The 18,089-nt window shown below is 32.6% G+C and overlaps 1 pseudogene; it reads left to right on the top strand.

Annotated features, from left to right (window-relative positions):
* On the top strand, positions 1 to 17,847 carry LOC132799931 (NAD(P)H-quinone oxidoreductase subunit 1, chloroplastic-like; annotated as a pseudogene).
* The last annotated feature ends 242 nt before the right edge of the window (positions 17,848 to 18,089 follow it).

Raw genomic sequence — 18,089 nt, 5'->3', positions numbered from 1 at the left:
ATGAATATACCAGCTACAGGACACGACCTCATGGTAATAAATATGGGTCCCCACCACCCATCAATGCATGGTGTTCTTCGACTCATCGCTACTCTAGATGGTGAAGATGTTACTGATTGTGAACCAATATTGGGCTATTTACACCGAGGGATGGAAAAGATTGTGGAAAACCGAACAATTCTACAATATGTGCCTTATGTAATGCATTGGGATTATTTAGCTACTATGTTCACATAAGCAATAATCGTAAATGGCCCGGAGCAGTTGGGAAATATTCAAGTGTCTAAAAGAGCCAGCTATATTAGAGTAATTATGTGGAGTTGAGTCATATAGCTTCTCATCTGCTATGACTCGGCTCTTTTATGGCAGATATTGTTGCACAAACGCCTTTCTTCTATATTTTCTGAGAAAGAGAATTAATATATGATTTATTTGAAGCTGCCATCGGTATGAGAATGATGCATAATTATTTTCGTATCAAAGGAGTAGCTGCTGATCTACCTCATGGTTGGATAGATAAATGTTTGGATTTTTGTGATTATTTTTTTAACAGGAATCACTGACTATCAAAACTTATTACATGAAATCCTATTTTTTTAGAATGAGTTGAAGGAGCAGGCATTATTGGTACAAAGGAAGTAATAAATTAGGGTTTATTAGGACCAATGCTATGGGCTTCCGCAATATAATGGGATCTTCATAAAGTTGATCATTATGAATGTTTTGATGAATTTGATTGGGAAGTCCAATGGGAAAAAGAAGGAGATTCGTTAGTTTGTTATCTAGTCCGAATTGCTGAAATGATAGAATCCATAAAAATTATTCAACAGGCTCTGGAAGGAATTTTAGGAAGGCCATATGAGAATTTTGAAATCCGATACTTTGATAGAGAAAAGAATCCCAAATGGAATTATTTTTAATATCAATTTATAAGTAAAAAAACATTCTGCTACATTTGAATTACCAAAACAAGAACTCTATGTTAGAGTTGAAGGCCCAAAATGAGAATTGGGAATTTTTCTGATAGGGGATCAGGGTGGTTTTCCTTGGAGATGGAAAATTCACCCACCATGTTTTATCAATTTGCAAATTCTTCCTCAGTTAGTTAAAAGATTGAAATTGGCTGATATTATGATGATACTAGGTAGCATAGATATCATTGTGGGAGAAGTTGATCCTTGAAATGATAAGTGATACGACAGAAGTACAAGATATCAATTCTTTTTCTAGATTGGAGTTTTTAAAAGAGGTCTACAGAATTATATGGCCTTTATTCCTATTTTTACTCTCGTATTGGGAATCATAATAGGCGTATTGGTAATTGTATGGTGAGAAAGAGAAATATCCATAGGATTGCAGCAACGTATTGGACCTGAATACGCCGGCCCTTTGGGAGTTCTTCAAGCTCTAGCAGATGGGACAAAACTTCTTTTCAAAGAAAATATTTTTCCATCAAGAGGAGATAGTCATTTATTCAGTATCGGACTGTCCATAGCAGTCATATCAATTTTAGTAAGCTCAGTATCAGTGTTTCTCTATGGATTGCCATTTCCAGTATTGCTCCCATTGGACTTCTTATGTCAGGATACGGGTCAAATAATATATATTCCTTTTTAGGCGGTCTACAAGCTGCTGCTCAATCAATTAGTTATGAAATACCATTAACTTTATGTGTGTTATCAATATCTCTATGTATGATTCATTGAGACATAAATTTTTCTCTATTTCTGCCTTTCTATTCTTTCCTTTCTAGGAAAAGGGTAAAATGAATTGAGTAGATATCTTCATTTTTTTATTCATTTGTCAGATTGATGAACTAAATCAAATAGTTGGATAAGTGAAAGAAAACAACTTCTATATAAATTCACAGTAAAGATATTGAGTCTCATTTTCTATGTATAAGAGTTAGAGAGTTGAGCGGAAATAAACAGAAGTAGAAGATACCGTTTACCCAAAGATTGGTTGATTAGTCATCCTGACTTGAAATGGGCTCAAAAGATCAACCGTATTGAGTTTTCACTATCGTTTGTATGTATTTTCATACATGTATTACCATAAAAGAAAAGCCGATTGAACAAAAATGAATGGATAGGTAGAAACACCAAGATACGCACACAATTAGTAATGTAGATCTTGTAAATTATCCAAAAGTAGACATTTCTACATAATATACAAAAATTACTAATTGGGGCTTTAAATTTGTAGAAGTTATAAGGCAGTACTCCCCACAATTCCGATCGAGAGTATGCTCCTATCCGTCGATTAAATAAATGACACTATTGGGAACGAAATAATCCCTCTTTTGATTTTGTAAGCCTTTTTTTTTTTTCAAAAACAAAAAGAAGAATAGGAATAAAAAAAAAGAAAGGAGTACAAAAGAATAAACAAGATCTTTTTTTATTCTTTTTTTCTTATATCCAGATTTATATTGATACAGTTCGTGTCATAATTCATGAATTAATGTAATATATAATTCTTTTTTGTAAGTGAAAATGATGGGTTATTGATTTTTTTACGAGGAGTGTTTTATTGAAGAATCAAGTTATTACTCAACAAAGAAAAATTTAAATGATTATGGAAATTTTGAAAAGAAGGACGAGATCAATTCAGAAGTATTTTATTTATTTATTATTAATTCAATTTATTAATTTATTAAATTAGTAATAAATTGAATTCTTTATTATTAATTATTAATATTAATTATATTAATTATTTTTTTTATTAAAATTTATTAAAACATAACAAACAGAATTCAATTGGTCTAATTTTGGACCGTATGATAGATTTGAATCTTATCTATCGTATAACTAAGCATTGCAAGATAAAAGGGCTCAGTCCTTAGATTTTTTTATGGCCCTTCAAGAGCCGTATGAGGTGAAAATCGCATGTACGGTTTTGGAATAGCAATGGAAATAGTGATGGTACCGCCGACTATGATTATCTAATAGTTCAAGTACAGTTGATAAAGTTTAAGCGCAATCCAAATATGGTTTTAGGGGATGGAATTGGTGGCGTCAACCTATAGGGTTTATCTTTTTTCTAATTTCTTTCCTAGCACTATGTGAGAGATTGCCTTTTGATTTACCAGAAGCGGAAGATGAATTAGTAGCAGGTTATCAAACGAAATATTCGAGGATAAAATTTGGTTTATTTTATGTTGCTTCCTATCCAAGCATATTAGTTTCGTCATTATTTGTAACAGTTCTTTACTTTGGTGGTTGAAATATCTCTATTCCGTATATATTTTTTTCTGAGCTTTTTGAAATAAATCAACGATATGATGTTTTTGGGGCAACAATGGGTATCTTTATTACATTAGCTAAAACTTATTTATTTTTGTTCATTCCTATCGTAACAAGATGGACTTTACCTAGGCTAAGAATGGACCAACTATTGGATCTTGGATGGAAATTTCTTGTACCTATTTCTCTCGGTAATCTGTTATTAACAACTTCTTTCCAACTCTTTTCATTGTATAGGAACATGATATTTTATATTCACAACCTGGCTTAAACAATAGAAATAAAAAAAATCAAATTATTCATATATATTCTTGATATGTTCCCTATGGTAATTGGGTTCATGAATTATGGTCAACAAACAGTACAAGCTGCAAGGTACATTGGTTAATGTTTCATGATTACTTTATCCCATGCAAATCGTTTACCTGTAACTATTCAATATCTTTATGAAAAATTAATCATCGTGGAGCATTCCTATGGTCGAATCCATTTTGAGTTTCATAAATGTATTGCTTGTGAAGTATGTGTTCATGTGTGTCCTATAGATTTACGCATCATTGATTGGAAATTGGAAATTGATATTTTCAAGAAACGATTCTTAATTACAATATTGATTTCAGAATCTGTATATTTTGTGGTAACTCCGTTGAGTATTGTCCAACAAATTGTTCATCAATGATTGAAGAATATGAACTTTCTACTTATGATCATCATGAATTAAATTATAATCAAATTGCTTTGGGTTGTTTACCAACATCAGTAATTGACGATTATACAATTCGAACAATTTTGAATTCGCCTCAAATAAAAAATAAGTAACTCCTTTGATTTAAGAAAAGTTTTGAATTACTAAGTACTTAGGTTACTTTTGTTTTGTTTGATCACACCCTACAAATCCCAACTATTCATTAGTTGATCATAATCATGTCTTAATTTGGATTGAAATTTTAGTAATTAATGTCTATATAATTATTTCGAAAGATAGTTTCAGATTTGCACTACTCTTTCTTTCAGATAAAGAATGAAATTTGTCCAATATCTGTACCCACATTATTTCACATCCCTAAGGATTTCATTCAATTAGGAATTGATTATAAATCATAAAAAAGAAAAAATTCAGGTCGAGTCTCAATAAGGTCATGAAAAAGATTTCAATTTTTTATCTCCGTTTTTTTTTTTTTTTTTTACATATAATTGATTTGCCTGGACCAATACATGATTTTCTTTTAGTCTTTATGGGATTAGGTCTTATATTACGAGGTATAGGAGTAGTATTATTTACCAACCCAATTTATTCTGCTTTTACATTGGGACTTGTTCTTGTTTGTATATCCTTATTCTATATTCTATTATACTCCTATTTTGTAGTTGCAGCACAACTCCTTATTTACGGGGGAGCCATAAATGTTTTAATCATATTTGCTGTGATGTTCATGAATGGTTCAGAATATTACAAAGATTTTAATCTTTGGACTGTTGGGGATGGGGTTACTTTGCTGGTTTATACAAGCATTTTGGTTTTACTAATGAGTACTATTATAGATACGTCATGGTACGGGATTATTTGGACTACAAGATCAAACCAAATTACAGAGCAAGATTTGATAAGTAATAATCAACAAATTGGAATTCATTTATCAACATATTTTTTTTCTTCCCTTTGAAACTTTAGTGTATGTTGTCACATCTATTTCTCTTCAATTGTAATTAAAGATTGTTTATGTTGAAAATAGAAATTCTTTTATTAGATCTATTACCAATCTATCTATTTGTTCTTCACCTTTTAGATTCTAGTAAGTTGAATCCGTTGAATTGTTGTTCATATTATATTGAAATAAATCAAAATTTAATTGATAAGGAGTTGGTCAATGATGCTCGAACATGTACTTATTTTGAGTGCCTACTTGTTTTCAATTGGTACTATGGATTGATCACAAGCTGCAATATGGTTAGAGGCCTTATGTGTCTTAAATTTATACAGAATGCAGTTAATATAAATTATGTAACATTTTTTTATTTTTTTGATAGTCGCCAATTAAAAGGTAATATTTTTTCAATTTTTGTTAACTATTGCAGCTATTGAAGCAGCTATTGGACTGGCTATTGTTTCGTCAATTTATCGTAATAGAAAATCAACTCGTATTATTCAATCTAATTTGTTGAATAAGTAATATTAATCATAGAAATTAGAAGATTCACAAATTCGAATAAGCATTGATTAAAAATTTACTAGAGTAAATCATAGTAAATCATTGATTCATCTGGTGTCTAAAAGTAGATTGATTAAAAAAATTCTAGTAAATCATTGATTCATCTGGTGTCTAAATATATAATTTATTTATAAATTTACTAGATCAAAAATTTAGAATATTCAAAAAATTTATAGATCCAATGTTACATTCAGTAAAGATTTATGATACATGTATAGGATGTACTCAATGTGTCCGAGCCCCCATAGATGTATTAGAAATGATACCTTAGGACGGGTGTAAAGCTAAGCAAATCAATTCTACTCCAAGAACAAAGGACTGTGTCGGTTGTAAACGATGTGAATCCGCCTGTCCAATAGATTTCTTAAGTGTTTGAGTTTATTTATGGCATGAAACAACTCGAAGTATGGGGCTAGCTTATTGATATATTTCAGAAAACCTTACTTGAATATATTTAATTTTTTTTTTTACCAACAAAAAACCGAGCTCTAAATAATATATTTTATTTTATACTTTTGAACATGGGTTTTTTTGGTCCAAGTGTATCTTGTTTTTACCATGAATGATCTTCCTTGGTTAACAATAGTTGTAGTTTTGCCAATAGCCACGGGTTCTGTAATTTTCTTTCTCCCTTATAGAGGGAATAAGGTAACTAGGTGGTATACTATTTGTATATGAATAATAGAACTCCTTCTAATAACCTATACATTTTGGTATCATTTCCAATTGGACGATCCATTAATCCAACTTACAGACAATTATAAATGGATCCATTTTTTATTTATTTTTATTGGAGATTGGGAATAGATGGAATTTCTATAAGACCTACTTTACTGACAGGATTTATCACTACTTTAGCTACTTTAGTGGCCTGGCCGGTTACTAGAGATTCCTGATTATTCCATTTCTTGATGTTAGTAATGTATAGAGGTCAAATAGGACCATTTTCTTCTCAAGACCTTTTACTTTTTTTCATCCTATGGGAGTTAGAATTAATTCCAGTTTATCTACTTCTATCCATATGAGGCAAAAAGAAACATTTGTATTCAACTATAAAATTTATTTTGTACACTACAGGAGCTTCTGTTTTTTGATTAATAGGAGCTCGGGTATTGGTTTATATGGTTGATGTGATTCCGCCCGAGCCCGCTCAACCGATAACCCGCTGGGGTGCTGACTCGACACGGATGAAGACTAGGCCAATCACAAAAGCTCAAATTAAGAGATTTAAGGACAAACTGGGAGTATTTATACAGGGGATAATCAATCTCAACAGAGCTTGTCCATACTTGAAGATACAAAGCCTATTCTAAGCATCCAAGTGGTGGAAGCCGATACGGACCCGGGTGACGGTTTTGGTACATTTTTGGAGTCCGAGAAGTATGAAATGGTTCCAATGATTTATGGGTTCAATACATATGCCTAAGAGGTCATGGAATCAAGTTAAAGCAGCCTCAAATGCAATCAAAAAGGGCTTGTACGGACAGCATCAACAATTTGGCCGAATTTGCTGTATTGCTTGCTGGCTTTACTGTATTTTACTGTTTTATCCTTTTCTTGTTTTTCCAATCATGGGCAATGTGTGGGACTTCATATTCAGCTTATTTGGCATCCTACAAAGCATCTAGAAGCTGATTTGAAGCTCAAAGAGGTCAAAGATTGATCAAAGTCAACTTGATCAAAAAGGCTAGCATTTTTAGTTTCCTAATTTGTTTTTACTTTTTGTTTTAGGAAACTACCATTACTTTTTGGCTTTTATTTATTTATTTTCTGGAAAAATAACTTTAGGAAGGTTTTTATTTTATTCTTTCAAGGTTTTTATTTTATTCTTTCCATTGTAAATTAATTAATTCCTATTTTAATATAAAGGAATTAATTAATCAAACTTAGATTAGGAAAGGAAGTATAGTTTCAGCCAACTAGGTTTCTTTATGTGTGGTGGCTGGTTTTCTTTATTTTTAGGGTTTTATTTCGTGGCTTTGTAGCCTATTTAAAGGCTTAGTTATCAATAAGAATACAACTTTGATTTGATTAAGAAAATACTTGTGAGATTAATTATCTCTTTGTTCTTTGAGAACACCTAAAACACCATTAGAGAATTGGTTGTTTTAGCTTGACTTATCAATAGGTTTTCCATCCCCTATTGTGGCGTCTACATTATACCAAGGTTTCTAACCACAGGTTGGTTAGGGGTTGAGGTCAATTCCATTAGAACTTGAACTTAATTAAAGATCCAGGCTAATATAATACGGGTTTAGGAGCAGGTCGTCCTAGGTTCGTATCAATGGTTCTAATGAACCAACATTAAATTTTGAAACATCAGCTGATCAATTGTATCCTGTAACACTGGAAATCATTTTTTTTTATTGGTTTTATTGTCAAATCAACAATTATACACTTACATACATGGTTACCAAACACCCATGGAAAGGCACATTACAGTACTTTTATGCTTCTAGCTGGAATATTATTAAAAATGGGAGCGTATGGAGTGGTTCGAATAAATATGCAATTATTACCTCACGCTCATTCTGTCTTTTCTCCTTGGTTGGTCATAGTAGGCATAATTCAAATAATCTACGTAGCTCCAACATCTCTAGGGCAACTTAATTTAAAAAAAAGAATAGCTTATTCCTCCATATCTCATATGGGTTTCATAATTATAGCAATTGGTTCTATAAACGATACAGGACTCAATGGAGCCATTTTACAAATAATCTCTCATGGATTTATTGGTGTTGCACTTTTTTTCTTGGAAGGAACGAGTTATGATAGAATACATCTTGTTTATCCCGAGGAAATGGGTAGGATCGCAATTCGAAAAATATTTATGACTTTCAGTATCTTATCGATGGCTTCTCTTGCATTACCGAGTATGAGCGGTTTTGTTGCAGAATTGATAGTATTTTTTGGAATACTCACTAGCCAAAAATATCTTTTAATTACAAAAATAGTAATTACTTTTGTAATGGCAAATGGAATGATATTAGCTTATATTTACTCATTATCCATGTTATGTAAGATGTTCTATGGATACAAGATTTTTAATGCTCGAAACTCTTATTTTTTCGATTATGAGCCACGGGAGCTATTTGTTTTGCTCTTTATATTGCTACCTGTAATAGATATTGGGATTTATCTGGATTTCATTTTCTCACTATCAATTGATGAAGACGAAGCTATTCTATTTAATTTTTTTAATTGATAGTTTTCCTTAGTAAACAAACCAAAACATCAAACAAAAATCCTATGATTGTGAAAACCGTTCCTTGTAAAATAAGAAAAAAATTTATTCTTTCTTCTCGTAAGTTTAACTAACTAAAATAAAAAAAAAATATGAATTGTAATTCTATTTTAACCAGATATGCAAGCCATTAAGAAACCTTTGAATCATTACATTACATGATTCAAAGGTTTCTCAATGGCTTACACGAAGTTTTCTTATATATATGCTTACATTGTCCTAGGTTTGTATTCGTCAAGCCCTTTCTTCAATTCAATTCGATATTGATGTAAATGAACCATAACTATGCAACCATATTCCTAATAATTAACTCCAAAATAGCATATCCAAATCATAGGAAATCCCATCGATGCCATAATTGTGGAATTTACACTTTTAAAATTTGTTCAAGTATGTAAGTAAATCGCAAATATGGTCCAAGTAATAAATGCCCAAGTCTCTTTAGGATCCTAATTCCAATATGATCCTCATGCTTCATTAGCCCACACCGCTCCCGAAATGATACTATGGTTAAAAAGATAAACCCGAGGCCAATAATACGATAGCTCCAAAGATCTGTAATAATTCCGAGAAGAAAGAAATGAAGTGGTTTGTAAAACATCGTTTCTTTTGTTGACATATTGAATCTCACCAAAAGAAAGTGGATCATTTACGAAATTGTTGATTTTACTAAAAATCCTTATTAGTTTTCAAAATGTAATGACTAAAAGAGCTACTAATAATAACAATCCGCATAAAAGAGCTACATAGCCTAATACCATCTTACAGCTGTACATCATTAACGAATGGGATTGAAGAGCCAAGACTAATATTGTGGATTGATGCATTTCAGTTAAAAGACCCGAAGTAGCAAAGCCTTGGTTAAAAATAGCACTTGGGGCAGTTATTGCATTCAAAGTAACACAATTTTTTTGTTTTTTAAAATAGGGAACCTGATGAATAATGAAAAAACTCCATGAAAGAAAGATTAATGATTCATATAAGTTACTTAATGGTAAATGTCCCAAATAAATCCACCGGGTAACTAATAATCCTGTTATATAGAAAAAAGTACCCATCATGCCCTTTTTTGATGAATCATATAGGCCTACAATTTCATCAACTAATAAGGTTAATAAACGAATTGCAATCACAATTGAAACGATCGAAAAGGATATATGAGTTAATATATGCTCTCAAGTTGAAATAGCATAAATTTTAAAAATTAAATATGGGGTACCTCAATTATAGGAATGGAAATCAAGAACTGATTTCATTATAGAAATTAAGAATTGATTTCATTATAGGACTTACTCTTTTAGAAGATGCCATGCTGCCACTTGAACTCGAACCAAGATGCTCTAGCACTGCTTCCTAAGAGCAGCGTGTCTACTGATTTCATCATAGCGGCTTGCTCGAAATCATAATAACCTATTTTTATTCAATTGTCGAGATTAAAGGAAACAATTCAATGCACTATATTTTAGGAAACATTAAAATTGATGATTAAAAAAAACTTTTTGAAAATTTCAAAATTAAGGATTTAAATGTATCATTTTCAACAAGAATCGTTATTTTTCTCAGTATATCATTATATTTAGTATTAGGGTGTAAGTTTTATTTAACTTAACACTGGGGTTTTCCTGGAGCACAAGAGCTAGGGTAAACTCGTCAGCTGGATACCTATAATACAGAGTTTAAGGGGGGAATATATATCACTTTCCAAGGGGACCGAGAAAAAGGGAAGGAGATATGGAGCCAATGAGTGGCAATTGGTTCAGTGGTGCTATAAAAAACGGCCTTCTATGTGCTATAGTACTCTAAATATATTAGAATATGAATATATATTATAAAAATAATATAAATAGAAAAGACAAATCTTTGTTATTATTGAATTATCAAATCGGTGGGGAAAATAAGAATCCCCACCTTGAAAATTATAAAACATACTTAAAGGAAAGGTGAAATCTTGTGCTTGCTTTTACTATTTTTTCAAACAAAAAAAAAAAATACCGTTTTTAGATTTTCAAATTTCAGTTAACACAAAATTCTTATTCGACTATAAGAGCAAAACAACTTCAATTAATTTAATATTTCTATTGATCGGATCAAACCATTAAAGAATATAAATTATTCCTTTTATTACTTTAATTGTTTTAACTTTGATAAATTATCAATTTTTTTTTACTTTTATAACTTATAAAATATAAAATAAAAATCAAACTAAAAAAAAAAAAAACTAAAACTAGATTACTTTTCTAGTCAAATCAATTCAGATTTTTCCCAATTTTGGATTATTTAGTTGTTGCATAAAAAAAACTTTTTTAATTCCTCGTAGAAAGAGATTTTGCTAATGAAAAAGCTTTCAATGCTACTGAATATCCCTTCCTTTTCCAAATATTTTTCCGAATGCGTTTTTTTGATATAGAGGTGCACTTTTTTGGAATTGCCATTAAAAAATTCTAATAGGTTATTCATTACCAGGGTTAGATGTCAAAGACATCTATTGTTCAAAACCAGTTGCTCTTTACCATTAATTATAATTGTCGATCTATTTATTTTCTAGATTGTACTTCCTTTATAAAAATATGGATCTAGAAAAATCGTATAAAATATTACTAGCAACATAAACAATATGGTGGTTTTTAAAAACTAAATACAAAATTTTTTTATTTGTTTTTTTTTTTTCTATTCCCTACAATTTGATACAACATATAGAAGAAAGATTTGAATTTATTTTATTGGTACTTTTATATCTTCGTTGAAATTGATATCTTCTATATCTATAGAATCTACTATGAAATAGAACTAGAATTGATTGGAGTTGATATGAGAAAAAAAACAAATACATAGAAAAAAACCTGTGCCTTTCTATCTCTATCTAGTTATTTATTAATTTTTTTTTTGTCATCCAAAATTTTATACATGGAATAAAATACATCAAAATGTTTAATAACCCAACCCCTATCTTTATTAAAAAAAAAAAAGAAACTTTAGTAATTTGTTTCTATTAATTATTCATTTTATTCAATTGGTTAAGCTTGATAAATGAGTAAATCTAATTAAATTTTAAAAATTAGAATGAAACTAGTAGTTAATCTGTGAAAAGATAAAGGATAGATGGTTTTATAAAAGCTATTTTAGGAATTCCTTTTTTAAATTTTATATAAAGTCACGTGTTGGAGTCATAGTTTCTTTATCATAACCTTTTCGACAAATGTCTTTTATTGGAATAGAAGACAATCAATCGGTTCAAATTCATTACTGATTCTGAATAATCCAACTAAAAGCAAAACAAATAACTTTCATTTTATAAGTTAAATTAGGGTTATTTATGCTTCATATCACAATAAAAAACTGTTTTTGGTGAAATATTTTATCCTTGCTCTATATATATAAATAATTTATTGTAATACGTAATAGTAAAAAATAAATAAATTTCAATCTTTTGTATCTTCATAAAATTTGCCTTAATAATTTAATAAAAAAATGTATTTCTTTTTCACTAGTAACGTGGTCATATCATTTGACCAACTCTAACCTCTTGATTTGAAATATTTGAGGTAGTTGAGAAAGATTCAGAATAATTAAAGCTAGAAAATTCTATTTCAGTTTTGTATATCTTAACTTTTTTATTAATTGACCCTTTTCAAAAGAAATAAAAGCCCATGAGCATAAACAATTAATTAAGATAAAAATATTGTTTTTTATGGAATACACATGTCAATATTCATGGATCATAACTTTCATTTGCCCTCCCTAGTCGTTTGGGGTTAAGAAGATGTGAAAGTGCCTCTCTCTATATAAGAACAGTTCCGAGGTGTGAAGTGGGAGAGAAGGGATTTCATAATTGGGGTTTTGAATAAGATGACCATTTCATTTTTCATTTTTTTTTTCATATTGAAAAAATAAAGTAATAAGAATGAGAGGTGTTAAGCTTTTTATCATCCTGGTGTTGAGCTGTTTTTCCGCAGAACCTCCCCTACAGTATCGTCACAGCAGTAGAGTTTAACCACCAAGTTCAGGATGGATTGGTGTGGTTCCTCTACACCTAAGACACCAGAATATCGAACCATGAACAAAGAAAGGCATGAGAGAAAAGCATATTGGCTAGTGATTGTGAGGCCCCAATTCTTGACTGGAGGGGACACCAAAGGCCTCTACCTTTCCATCCCTTGGATAGATAAAGAGCGAGCGTAGAGCTTTTGGTTTTTTCATGTTGTCAAAGAGTTGAACAATGGTTTTTTTTATGTTGTCAAAGAGTTGAACAATGAAAATAGATGGCGGGTACCTGATCGAATTGATCACGCCATGTAGGAACAAGGTTCAAGTCTACCGATCTATTAGGATAAACGGCTAGTCTCGCTGTGACCTTCTCTTGAATTCTCAAAACTTCTATCGCTCCACCCCCGTAGGGGTAGAAAACCCATCGCTGTCTTGGCTGTGCTACCAGAAGCTCTAGGGAAGTCAGAATAGGAGAGCACTCATCTTGGGGTGGGCTTACTACTTAGATGCTTCCAGCAGTTATCCGCTCCACACTTGGCTACCCAGCATTTACCGTGGGCATGATAACAGGTACACTAGAGGTGCGTCCTTCCAGGTCCTCTCGTACTAGGGAAAGGTGATGCGAATCAGCCAAAAACCATACAACCGACAACCCGCTGGGGTGCCGATCCGTTATAGATGAAGGTGGGACCGATCACTAGAGCCCTAGCCAAGAAGTTCAAGGACAATCTTGCTGTCTTTATACAAGGAATAAGTCATAGTCAAGAGGGTTTGGCCATATATAAAGAACGAAGGCCTGTTTTACTCATACAAGTAATAGAAGCCAAAACGGGCCGGGTGGCGATTTTGGTACATTTTGGAGTCCGAGAAGCATGAAATGGTTCGAATGCTTTATGGGTTCAATACATATACCTAAGAGGTCATGGAATCATGTTAAAGCAGCCTCAAATGCAATCAAAAAGGGCTTGTACAGACAGCATCAACAATTTGGCCGAATTTGCTATATTGCTTGCTGGCTTTACTGTATGTTACTGTATTAGCCTTTTCTTATTTTTCCAAGCCTGGGTAACGTGTGGGACGTCATATTCAGCTTATTTGTCATCCTACAAAGCATCTAGAAGTTGATTTGGAGCTTAAAGAGGTCAAAGATTGATCAAAGTCAACTTGATCAAAAGGCTAGCATTTTTAGTTTCCTAATTTGTTTTTACCTTTTGTTTTAGGAAACTACCATTACTTTTTGGCTTTTATTTATTTATTTTCTAGACACAAAACTTTAGGAAGGTTTTTATTTTATTCTTTCCATTGTAAATTAATTAATTCCTAATTTAATATAAAGGAATTAATTAATCACACTTAGATTAGGAAAGGAAGTATAGTTTCGGCCAACTAGGTTTCTTTATGTGTGGTGGCTGGTTTTCTTTATTTTTAGGGTTTTATTTCATGGATTTGTAGCCTATTTAAGGGCTTATTTTTCAATATGAAGGGAACTTTGATTTGATTAAGAAAATACTTGTGAGATTAATTATCTCTTTGTTCTTTGAGAACACCTAAAACACCATTAGAGAATTGGTTGTTTTAGCAAGGTAAAATTAGATCCTAAACCTTCTAGAACTCATGATGTTGTGTGTTTTAAGTACCAGGGAGGAGGACACATTGATAACCAATTCCCGAATAGAAGAATCATGGTGTTAAAGGGCAATGGCAAGCTAGAATCGGAAGGTGAAGAAAGTGAGGATGAAGCCAAGCAAGAGGAGGAGGACTTGGAGGATGAACCTGAAACCTTGCAAACATCCAATGCTGAATTAAACTTGCTTTCTAGGAGAGTACTTGCTGCATTCAAAGATGAGGATGAAATTCAAAGAGAGAACATCTTCCACACCCGATGTGAAGTTCAAGGTAAGATTTGTAGTATGATTATTGATAGTAGAAGTTGTACTAATGTAATAAGTAACCTTGTAGTTGATAAATTGGGCTAAAAAACAATAAAACATCCTGAACCATATAGATTATAATGGCTTAATGATAGTGGTGAGATGAAAGTAAACAAACAAGCCAAAGTAAAATTTAGTATAGGTAGATATGAGGATGTAGTGTTATGTGATATTGTACCCATGATTGATGGACATATACTATTAGGTAGGCCATAGCAATTTGATAAAGATGCTACTCATTTTGGTCGAGAAAATAGTATTGTTTTCAAGTTTAAAGGGAAGAAGTTCAAGCTGGAACCATTATCTCCTAAAGAGGTTTACAAAGACCAATTACAAATGCAACAAAGGAGAAAAGCCGAAAAGCTCAAGGAAAAAGCAAGTATGGCACCAACGGCTTCACCATTTTTTCAAGAAGGTAAGAATGAGGTTGCTGATCAAGGTAAGGTTTCTAAGACTCATATTGAGTGGAAAGATCAAGGAAAAACCAAAAGAGAGGGGAAAGAAAGTGGAAAAACCGAGAGATTGGAGAAGGAAGGGAAATCCAAAGGTTTGTGCCAATCCAAGGGGGAAAAAGAAAAAGAAAGAAAAGAAAGGTCAAGTAGCAATTTTTATTTGAGTTTTGGGGATATTAATAAGGTTATTGAGTGTAAGAAACCTTTGCTGGTCATGAATTATAATGAAAATTATTTTAATGAGCAAACTAACTTTGAAGAACTTGAATTGCCAAGTTCAATGATTTCTCTTTTGAAGGAATTTGGAGATGTCTTCCCAAATGAAATTCCAAGTGGACTACCATCCAATCAAGAGGGAAAAGGTGAGCTTGCTGTCCAAGGTAAGTCTTCTAATACTCAGGTTGTGTGGAAAAATTTTATTAAAACCAAGAGTGAGAAATTTGGTGCAAAAGCCGAGAGTGAGGAAGGTGAGATGGTCGTGAGTGGGAAAGGAAAAGGAAGACAAGAATGGAAAAATATGAATTTTTATCATAGCTTTGGTGATGTTAATAAAGTAATTATGAATAAGAAATCATTGCTGACCATGAATTTTAAAGATACTTATTTAAAGATGTCTTTATTGCATAGAACTTTATCTGCATTGTTGAGAGCTTTACTTAGTGGCAATTTGAAAATTTGGGAAATATTGTTTGCTAACTTTAAAAAGTGTAATTTTTACCATAATGAGCATGTATTTCTAGATTTTGTTGTAATAGTGTTTGACCCAGGAAAGTTGGTTTGGTTGCACTTACGAAAGGAAAGGTTTCCTAAACAAAGAAAGTCAAAGCTCATGCCGCCTATGGATGGACTTTTTCAAGTTTTGGAGCGGATAAACGACAATGCCTACAAACTTGATCTACCGGGTGAGTATAATGTTAGTGCTACCTTAAATGTTGCTGATTTGAGGACAAATCATTTTCAAGAGGAGGGGAATGATGCGAATTCGCCCGAACCCATACAACCGACAACCTGCTAGGGTGCCGATCCATTATGGATGAAGGTGGGACTGATCACTAGAGCCCTAGCCAAGAAGTTCAAGGACAATCTTGCTGTATTTATACAAGGAATGAGTCATAGTCAAGAGGGGTTGGCCATATCTAAAGAACCAAGGCCTGTTTTACTCATACAAGCAATAGAAGCCAAAACGGGCCGGGTGGCGGTTTTGGTACATTTGGAGTCTGGGAAGCATGAAATGGTTCCAATGCTTTATGGGTTCAATACATATGCCTAAGAGGTCATGGAATGAAGTTAAATCAGCCTCAAATGCAATAAAAAAGGGCTTGTACGGACAGCGCTAACAATTTGCCCGAATTTGCTATATTGCTTGCTGGCTTTACTGTATTTTACTGTATTAGCATTTTCTTATTTTTCCAAGCATAGGTAACGTGTGGGACTTCATATTCAGCTTATTTGGCATCCTAAAAAGCATCTAGAAGCTGATTTGAAGCTCAAAGAGGTCAAAGATTGATCAAAGTCAACTTGATCAAAAGGCTAGCATTTTTAGTTTCCTAATTTGTTTTTACTTTTTGTTTTAGGAAACTACCTTTACTTTTTCGCTTTTATTTATTTATTTTCTGAAAAAAATAAGTTTAGGAAGGTTTTTATTTTATTCTTTCCATTGTAAATTAATTAATTCCTAATTTAATATAAAGGAATTAATTAATCAAACTTAGATTAGGAAAGGAAGTATAGTTTCGGCCAACTAGGATTCTTTATGTGTGGTGGCCGGTTTTCTTTATTTTTAGAGTTTTATTTCGTGGCTTTGTAGCCTATTTAAAGGCTTATTTTTCAATATTAAGGGAACTTTGATTTGATTAAGAAAATACTTGTGAGATTAATTATCTCTTTGTTATTTGAGAACACCTAAAACACCATTAAAGAATTGGTTGTTTTAGCTTGACTTATCAATAGGTTTTCCATCCCCTATTGTGGCGTCTATATTATACCAAGGTTTCTAACCATAGGTTGGTTAGGGGTTGAGGTCAATTCCATTAGAACTTGAACTTAATTAAGATTTGGGTTGATATAATACGGGTTTAGGAGCAGATCGTCCTAGGTTCATATCAAAAGGTCCTCTCAATGATGTTGTGAACCCAGGTCATGTACCGCTTTAATGGGTGAACAGCCCAACCCTTTGAACATACTACAGCCCCAAGTGGTGAAGAGCCGACATTGGGGTGCCAAACCTTCCCATCGATGTGAGCTGTTGTTGAATATCAGCCTGTTATCCCTAGAGTAACTTTTATCCGTTGAGCGACGGCCTTTCCACTCGACACCGTCGGATCACTAAGGCCATTCGTATTGCGAGAATCCTTAATTCATGAGTTGTAGGGAGGGACTTACGTCACCACAAATAGAGACTAAAGAAGTGTTGGATTCAAAGTTGGTGTTAAAGATTATAAATTGACTTATTACACTTCTAACCATGAAACCAAAGATACTGATATCTTGGCAGTGTTTTGAGTAACTCCCCAACCTGAGGAACCAGGGGCTGTGGTAGCTGCTGAATCTTCTACTGGTACATGGACAATTGTATGGACTGATAGGCTTATTAGTCTTGATCATTACAAAGGTCGATGCTATGACCTTGAGCCCGTTGCTGGAGAAGAAAATCAATACATTGCTTATGTAGCTTACCTCTTAGACCTTTTCGAAGAAGGTTCTGTCACTAACATGTTTACTTCCATTGTGGGTAATATTTTTAGGTTTAAGGCCTTGTACACTCTCGGTGTGGAGGATTTGTGAATCCCTCCTTATACTAAAACTTTCCAAGGACCACCCCATGGCATCCAGGTTGAAAGAGATAAATTAAATAAGTATGGTCTCCCCCTATTGGGATGTACTATCAAACCTAAATTGGGGTTATTTGCTAAGAATTACGATCGAGTAGTTTATGAATGTCTTTGTGGTGGACTTGATTTTACCAAAGATGGTGAGCAAGTAAATACCCAACCATTTATGCATTGGGGAGACCGTTTCTTATTTTG

The sequence above is a fragment of the Ziziphus jujuba genome, chromosome 11, assembly GCF_031755915.1.
Source record: "Ziziphus jujuba cultivar Dongzao chromosome 11, ASM3175591v1".
NCBI lineage: Eukaryota > Viridiplantae > Streptophyta > Magnoliopsida > Rosales > Rhamnaceae > Ziziphus > Ziziphus jujuba.
Note: the sequence above shows the minus strand (reverse complement) of the source record. Positions and strands in the feature narration are given on the sequence as shown.